Source organism: Manis javanica, chromosome 3, assembly GCF_040802235.1.
Source record: "Manis javanica isolate MJ-LG chromosome 3, MJ_LKY, whole genome shotgun sequence".
NCBI classification, from domain to species: Eukaryota; Metazoa; Chordata; class Mammalia; order Pholidota; family Manidae; genus Manis; species Manis javanica.
The window spans coordinates 65,647,098-65,653,878 of NC_133158.1; the positions used below are offsets into that span (position 1 = coordinate 65,647,098).

A 6,781-nucleotide genomic window follows, 5' to 3' on the forward strand; every position below is an offset into this window, starting at 1 on the left:
TTCTCGAAGAACCAGCTCTTGGTTTCATTGTTTTTTTCTATTGTTTTATTCTTCTCAATTTTGTTTATTTCTTCTCTGATCTTTATTATGTCCCTCCTTCTGCTGACTTTAGGCCTCATTTGTTCTTCTTTTTCCACTTTTGATTACTGTGACGTTAGACTATTCATTTGGGTTTGTTCTTCCTTCTTTAAATATGCCTGGATTGCTGTGTACTTTCCTCTTAAGACTGCTTTCGCTGCATCTCACAGAAGTTGGGGCTTTGTGTTGTTGTTGTCATTTATTTCCATATATTGCGGGGTCTCCATTTTAATTTGGTTGTTGATCCATTGACTATTTAGAATCATGTTGTTAAGCCTCCATGTGTTTGTGAGCCTTTTTACTTTCTTGATACAATGTATTTCTAGTTTTATACCTTTGTGGTCTGTAAAGTTGGTTGGTAGGATTTCAATCTTTTTGAGTTTACTGAGGCCCTTTTCATGGCCTAGTATGTGGTCTGTCCTAGAGAACATTCCATGTGCACTTGAGAAGAATGTGTATCCTGTTGCTTTTTGGTGTACAGTTCTATAGATGTCTGTTAGGCCCATCTGTTCTAGTGTGTTCTTCAGTGCCTCTGTGTCCTTACTTATTTTCTATGTGGTGGATCTGTCCTTTGGAGTGAATGGTGTGTTGAAGTCTCCTAAAATGAATGCATTGCAGTCTATTTCCTCCTTTAGTTCTGTTCGTATTTGTTTCACATATGCTGGTGCTCTTGTGTTGGGTGTATATATATTTACTATGGTTATATCCTGTTGTTGGACTAAGCCCTTTATCATCATGTAATGTCCTTCTTTATCTCTTGTTACTTTCTTTGTTTTGAAGTCTATTTTGTCTGATACTGCAACTCCTGCTTTTTTCTCCCTATTGTTTGCATGAAATATCTTTTTCCATCCCTTGACTTTTGGTCTGTGCATGTCTTTGGGATTGAGGTGAGTCTCTTGTAAGCAGCATATAGATGGGTCTTGTTTTTTTATCCATTCAGTGACTCTATGTCTTTTGATTGGTGCATTCAGTCCATTTACATTTAGGGTGATTATCGATAGGATGTACTTATTGCCATTTCAGGCTTTAGATTCGTGGTTACCAAAGGTTCCAGTTTACTTTCCTTACTATCTAAGAGTCTAACTTAACTCACTTAGTATGCTCTTACAAGCACAATCTAAAGGTTCTTTTCTATTTCTCCTCCTTTTTCTTCCTCCTTTATTCTTTATATATTAGGTATCAGATTCTATACTTTTCCTCTATCCCTTTATTGGCTTTGGGGATAGTCAATTTAATTTTGCATTTGCCTCGCAATCAGCTGCTCCACCCTCCCTATCATGATTTTCTTACCTCTGGTGACAGCTATCCAATCCTCGGAACACTTCCATCTGTAGCAGTCCCTCCAAAATAGACTGCAGAGATGGTTTGTGCGAGGTGAACTCTCTCAGCTTTTGCTTATCTGGAAATTGTTTAATCCCTCCTTCAAATTTAAATGATAATCTCACAGGATAAAGTAATCTTGGTTCCAGGCCCTTCTGCTTCATGGCATTAAATACATCATGCCACTCCCTTCTGGCCTGTAAGGTTTCTGCTGAGAAGTCTGTTGTTAGTCTGATGGGCTTTCCTTTGTATGTGATCTTATTTCTGCCTCTGGCTGTTTTTAACAGTCTGTCCTTATCCTTGATCTTCCCCATTTTAATTACTATGTGTCTTGCTGTTGTCTTCCTTGCGTGTCTTGTGTAGGGGGATATGTGGATCTGCATGGCCTGACAGACTATGTCCTTTCCCAGATTGGGGAAGTTTTCAGCAACTACCTCCTCCGAGACACTTTCTATCCCTTTCTCTCTTCTTCTTCTGGTATCCCTGTAATGCGAATATTGTTCCGCTTGGATTGGTCACACAGTTCTGTCAAAATTCTTTCATTTTTAGACATCCTTTTTTCTCTCTGTGCCTCGCCTTCTTTGTATTTCTCTTCTCTGGTTTCTATTTCTTTTATTGTGTCCACCGTATCCAACCTGCTTTTAATACCCTCCATCGTGTTCTTTAATGATCGGATCTCTGACCTGAATTCATTCCTGAGTTCTTGGATGTCTTTCCATACCTCCATTAGAATGTTGATGATTTTTATTTTGAACTCCCTTTCAGGAAGAGTCACGAGGTCCATATCATTTAAATCTTTCTTGGGAGTTGTATTAACAATTTTACTCTGGATAATGTTCCTTTGGTGTTTCATGTTTGTATATGGTGCCCTCTAGTGTCCAGAAACTCTATTCTGGAGCTGCTGAGCCCCTGAAGCACTGTCAGGGGTAGCAGGGGAGTGGTACTGGGGGTAGGAAAGAGCTGTTCTCTGCCTTCTCACTCCTTTGCCTGTCTCTACTGCCTGAGCCAGAGGACTGCACACACAGGTATAAGTTTTTGTCCCAGAGCAGCCAGATATGGATTCCTGCTTTCCACAAGCAAGTGGGATCCCAGTCTCCCCAGGAACTCTGCCTGTATTAACTTTCCAACCTGGTAGTCTTGTGAGTCTTATGAAAGCACCATGAAATGTAGGTTTGTGCTCCCAGCGCAGATTTCCAGAGCTAGGTATTCAGCAGTCCCAAGCCTTCCACTCCTGCCCTGCTCCGTTTGTCTTCCTCCTGCCGGTGAGCTGATGTGTGGGAGGGGCTCGGGTTTCGCGGAGCCACAGCTCTGGTACGTTGCCCCTTGCGCTGAGGTCTGCTCTTTTCTCCAGGTGTTTGCACTATGACGCGTCATCTCTCCTGTTGCTCTCTCAGGATTAGTTGTGCCAATTAAATTTTCTAATTGTATCCAGTTTTAGGAGGAAGCCTCTGTCTCTCCTCTCACAGTGCCATCTTTAATCCAAGTCAAACTTCACCCAAATTTAAAAAAAATTAATATTGACTCTGAAAATGAAAAAGTAACAATATGCTGCAGGAAAATATTTGCTGTAAATATATCTGACAAATCACTTGTATTCAGAATACGTAAAAAACTCAACCAATGAATAAGAAGATAAATAATGCATCTAAAAAGTGAGCTAAGTGGGTGGACCCTTCACTCAATGAGATATAAGAATGATCAATAAGTTCTTGAAAAGATTCTCAATATTTTGGCCATCAGAAAATTGCAAATGAAAACCACAAGGAGATGCTAATGCATACTCAATAGCTGAATTTTAAACTGACTATACCAAGTATCACAAGAATATGGAACATCTGGAATTCTTATTCACTGCTGTTGAAAATGTAAAATGTTATCACTACTTTGGAAAACAGTTGGCTGTTTCTTACAAAACCTACCATATATTTGCCATATAACCCAGCAATTCCTTTCCTAAGTATTAATCCAAAAGAAATGAACATGTGTGTCCACCTGAAAGTCTTGTAGCTGAATACTCATAGTAGCTTTATTTATTTTTATTTATTTTGGTAACATTAATACACAATCACAAGTAACATTATGGTTACTACTAGATTCCCCCCCATTATCATGTCCCCCCAAATACCACATTACAGTCACTGTCCATCAGCATAATAAGGTGCTATTGAATCACTACTTGTCTTGTCTGTGCTGTGTTGCCATCCCCATGCTGCCCACCTCTAAGTTATGTGTGCTAATCATAATGCCCCTTTTCCCCCTTATCCTTCCCTTCCCACCCACCCTCCCCAGTCCGTTTCCCGTTGTTAACTGTTAATCCATTATTGGGTTCTGTGAGTCTGCTGCTGGTTTGTTCCTTCAGTTTTTGCTTTGTTGTTATACTCCACAGATGTGTGAAATTATTTGGTACTTGTCTTTCTCCACCTGGCTTATTTCACTAAGCATAATACCCTTTAGCTCCATCCATATTGTTGCAAATAGTAGGATTTGTTTTCTTCTTATGGCTGAATAATATTCCATTGTGTATATGTTCCACATCTTCTTTATCCATTCATCTACTGATGGACATTTAGTTTGCTTCCATTTCTTGGCTATTGTAAAAAGTGCTGCTAAAATATAGGGGTGCATATATCTTTTTGAAACTGGGCTCCTGCATTCTTAGGGTAAATTCCTAGGAGTAGAATTCCTGGGTCAAACAGTATTTCTATTTTTAGCTTTTTGAGGAACCTCCATACTGCTTTCCACCATGGTTGAAATAATTTACATTCCCACCAGCAGTGTAGGAGAGTTCCACTTTTTCAACATCCTTGCCAGCATTTGTTGTTCCTAGTCTTTTCTATGTTGGGCATCCTAAGTGGTGTGAGGTGATATCTCATTGTGGTTTTAATTTGCATTTCCCTAATAATTAGCAATGTGGAGCATCTTTTCATGTGTCTGTTGGCTATTTGAATTTCTTATTTGGAGAAGTGTCTGTTCATATCCTCTGCCCATTTTTTAGTAGGGTTATTTGCTTTTTGGGTGTTGAGGTGTGTGAGCTCTTTATATATTTTGGATGTTAACCCCTTGTTAGATCTTTCATTTACAAATATATTCGCCCATACTATAGGATGCCTTTTTGATCTGCTGATAGTGCCCTTTGCTGTACAGAAGCTTTTTAGCATGATGTAGTCCCATTTGTTCATTTTTTATTTTGTTTCCCTTGCCCAAGGAGAGCAAAAAAGTTGCTCATGTTTATATTCAAGAGATTTTTGCCTATGTTGTCTTCTAAGTTTTATGGTATCGTGACTTACATTCAGGTCTTTGATCCATTTTGAGTTTACTTTTGTTTATGGGGTTAGACAATAATCCAGTTTCATTGTATGCATGTAGCTGTCCAGTTTTGCCACAACCAGTTGTTGAAGGGGCTGTCATTTCCCCATTGTATACCCATGGCTCCTTTATCTTATATTAACCATATATGCTTGTGTTTATATCTGGGCTCTCTAAGCTGTTCCATTCTATGGGTCTGTTCTTGTGCCAGTACCAAATTGTCTTGGTTACTATGACTTTGTAGTAGAGCTTGACGTCAGGGAGCATAATCCTGCTGCTTTATTCTTCCTTCTTAGGATTGCTTTGGCTATTTGGGGCCTTTTGTGGTTCCATATGAACTTCAGAACTATTTGATCTAGTTCATTGAATGCTGTTGATATTTTATTAGGGATTGCATTAAATTTGTAGATTGCTTTAGGCAGGATGGCCACTTTGACAATATTAATTCTTCCTATCCATGAGCACAGGATGTGTTAGCAGCTTTATTCTTAATAACCTAAAACTGACACCAACCCAAATATTCTGCATCAGACTAATGGGTAAAAGGCTTATTTATATAACAGAATACCACTCAACAATAAATATGAACAAACTATATGCTTGAATTTTAAAAATATTATGTTGAAGAAAGAAGCTAAACTCCCAGAGCCCATACTATATGAATTCAATTTACATGACAATTTAGAAGAGGGGAAATGAATCTTTAGTGACAGAAAACATATCAGTGGTTGCCTGGGGCCAGGAATGGGGATGGAGTATTGAAGAGGAAGGAATATAAAGGAACTTTTTTTGCAGTGATTGAAATGTTCTATATCTTGATTGTGGTGGTGGCTAAATGGGCATATACTTTTGTCAAAATGTATCAAACTACATTCTCAAAATGTGTGCATTTTTTTTCTATTGTATGCAACTTACATAGTCATAAAATGAGTCTGATCTAAGGGCACATCAAAAGAAGTATATCATTCCTAGTAAAGAGAGATACTTGTTCTAGTGAAGTTGAATGAAATAGCAATGGCAACTCATGCACCAGAGGTGTTGGTGAAGGCAGAAACTTTACATGATTATATTTAATTCTGTGACTGTATAATAATTTTTCAAATCATGTCTAAGTAATTAGAGTATGCTGAGTATATTTATTCTCAGTAGAGAATTTATACAAGTACATACTCTGGAATAGATAATGTATTTCAAAGAGTGCTCCAACCAAATAAATCAAACTCTTTCAGGCACTAATTAGACACAGCCTATGGTTATGCAGCTACCTCCACTTCAAATTGTACGAAGTTAAAGAGGAAAAATTTTTACTTTTTCTTTCTCCTTTTTCTTCTCATAGTAAGCTCAAACACCTTCTAATTACATATTGGTAACCCCTGATGTAAATGGTATGCCATGAAACTGAGAAGGTAAGATATGGCTATGAAAGATCTAGATAGCTGTATCATTTATATTATCTGTATATAAATTAAGGATCCCCCTAATACTTTCTTCATAACTGTAGAAAACACTATGTATAGTTCTGTATATCTTTTCATAATTTTTGAAGGAAAGACACTTTTTAAAAAACAAAATTTTTAGCATATAACACATACCTTTCTATAGACTAATTTTTAAAAACTCAGCAATAGACATGTTTGTCTTTCATAGATATATGTGTATCATTGTACATGACTTCCTGGATGCTTGTGTGATTATTTCTTTAGGATAAAATGAATCTTTGCCAAGTTGGGGGTGGGGGAGTGGTGGGCACATACTAGATTTTGATACATATTTCCAGAGTATGTTTTAGAGTTTCTGGGCCAGTTTGTCTTATCATAAAGTTTTGTTTATTTCTCCATCCCCTCATCAGTACTAAATATTCTCAGTCTTAGGTGAAAAAGTGATGCTTTCTCACATTTTGATTTTGAATTTTATTTATTCATATATTTTTTGTATTTTCTTTATTTTTTGAGCATCTCTTTATATTGAAACTTGTGTAAATTCTTAATCATTTACTTGTTTTTAAAATATTTTGCTGTTTTACAATCTTCCTCTCACCACATACTTAGTCATATATCTCATTATTTTATAATACTAA

The 6,781-nt window shown here is 37.3% G+C and overlaps 1 protein-coding gene across 24 annotated transcripts in view; it reads left to right on the plus strand.

The window, feature by feature from the left end:
- ZBTB20 (zinc finger and BTB domain containing 20) overlaps positions 1-6,781 on the plus strand; it is an 832,086-nt gene that overhangs the window by 86,156 nt on the left and 739,149 nt on the right. The gene's annotated exons all lie outside the window — the stretch shown is intronic.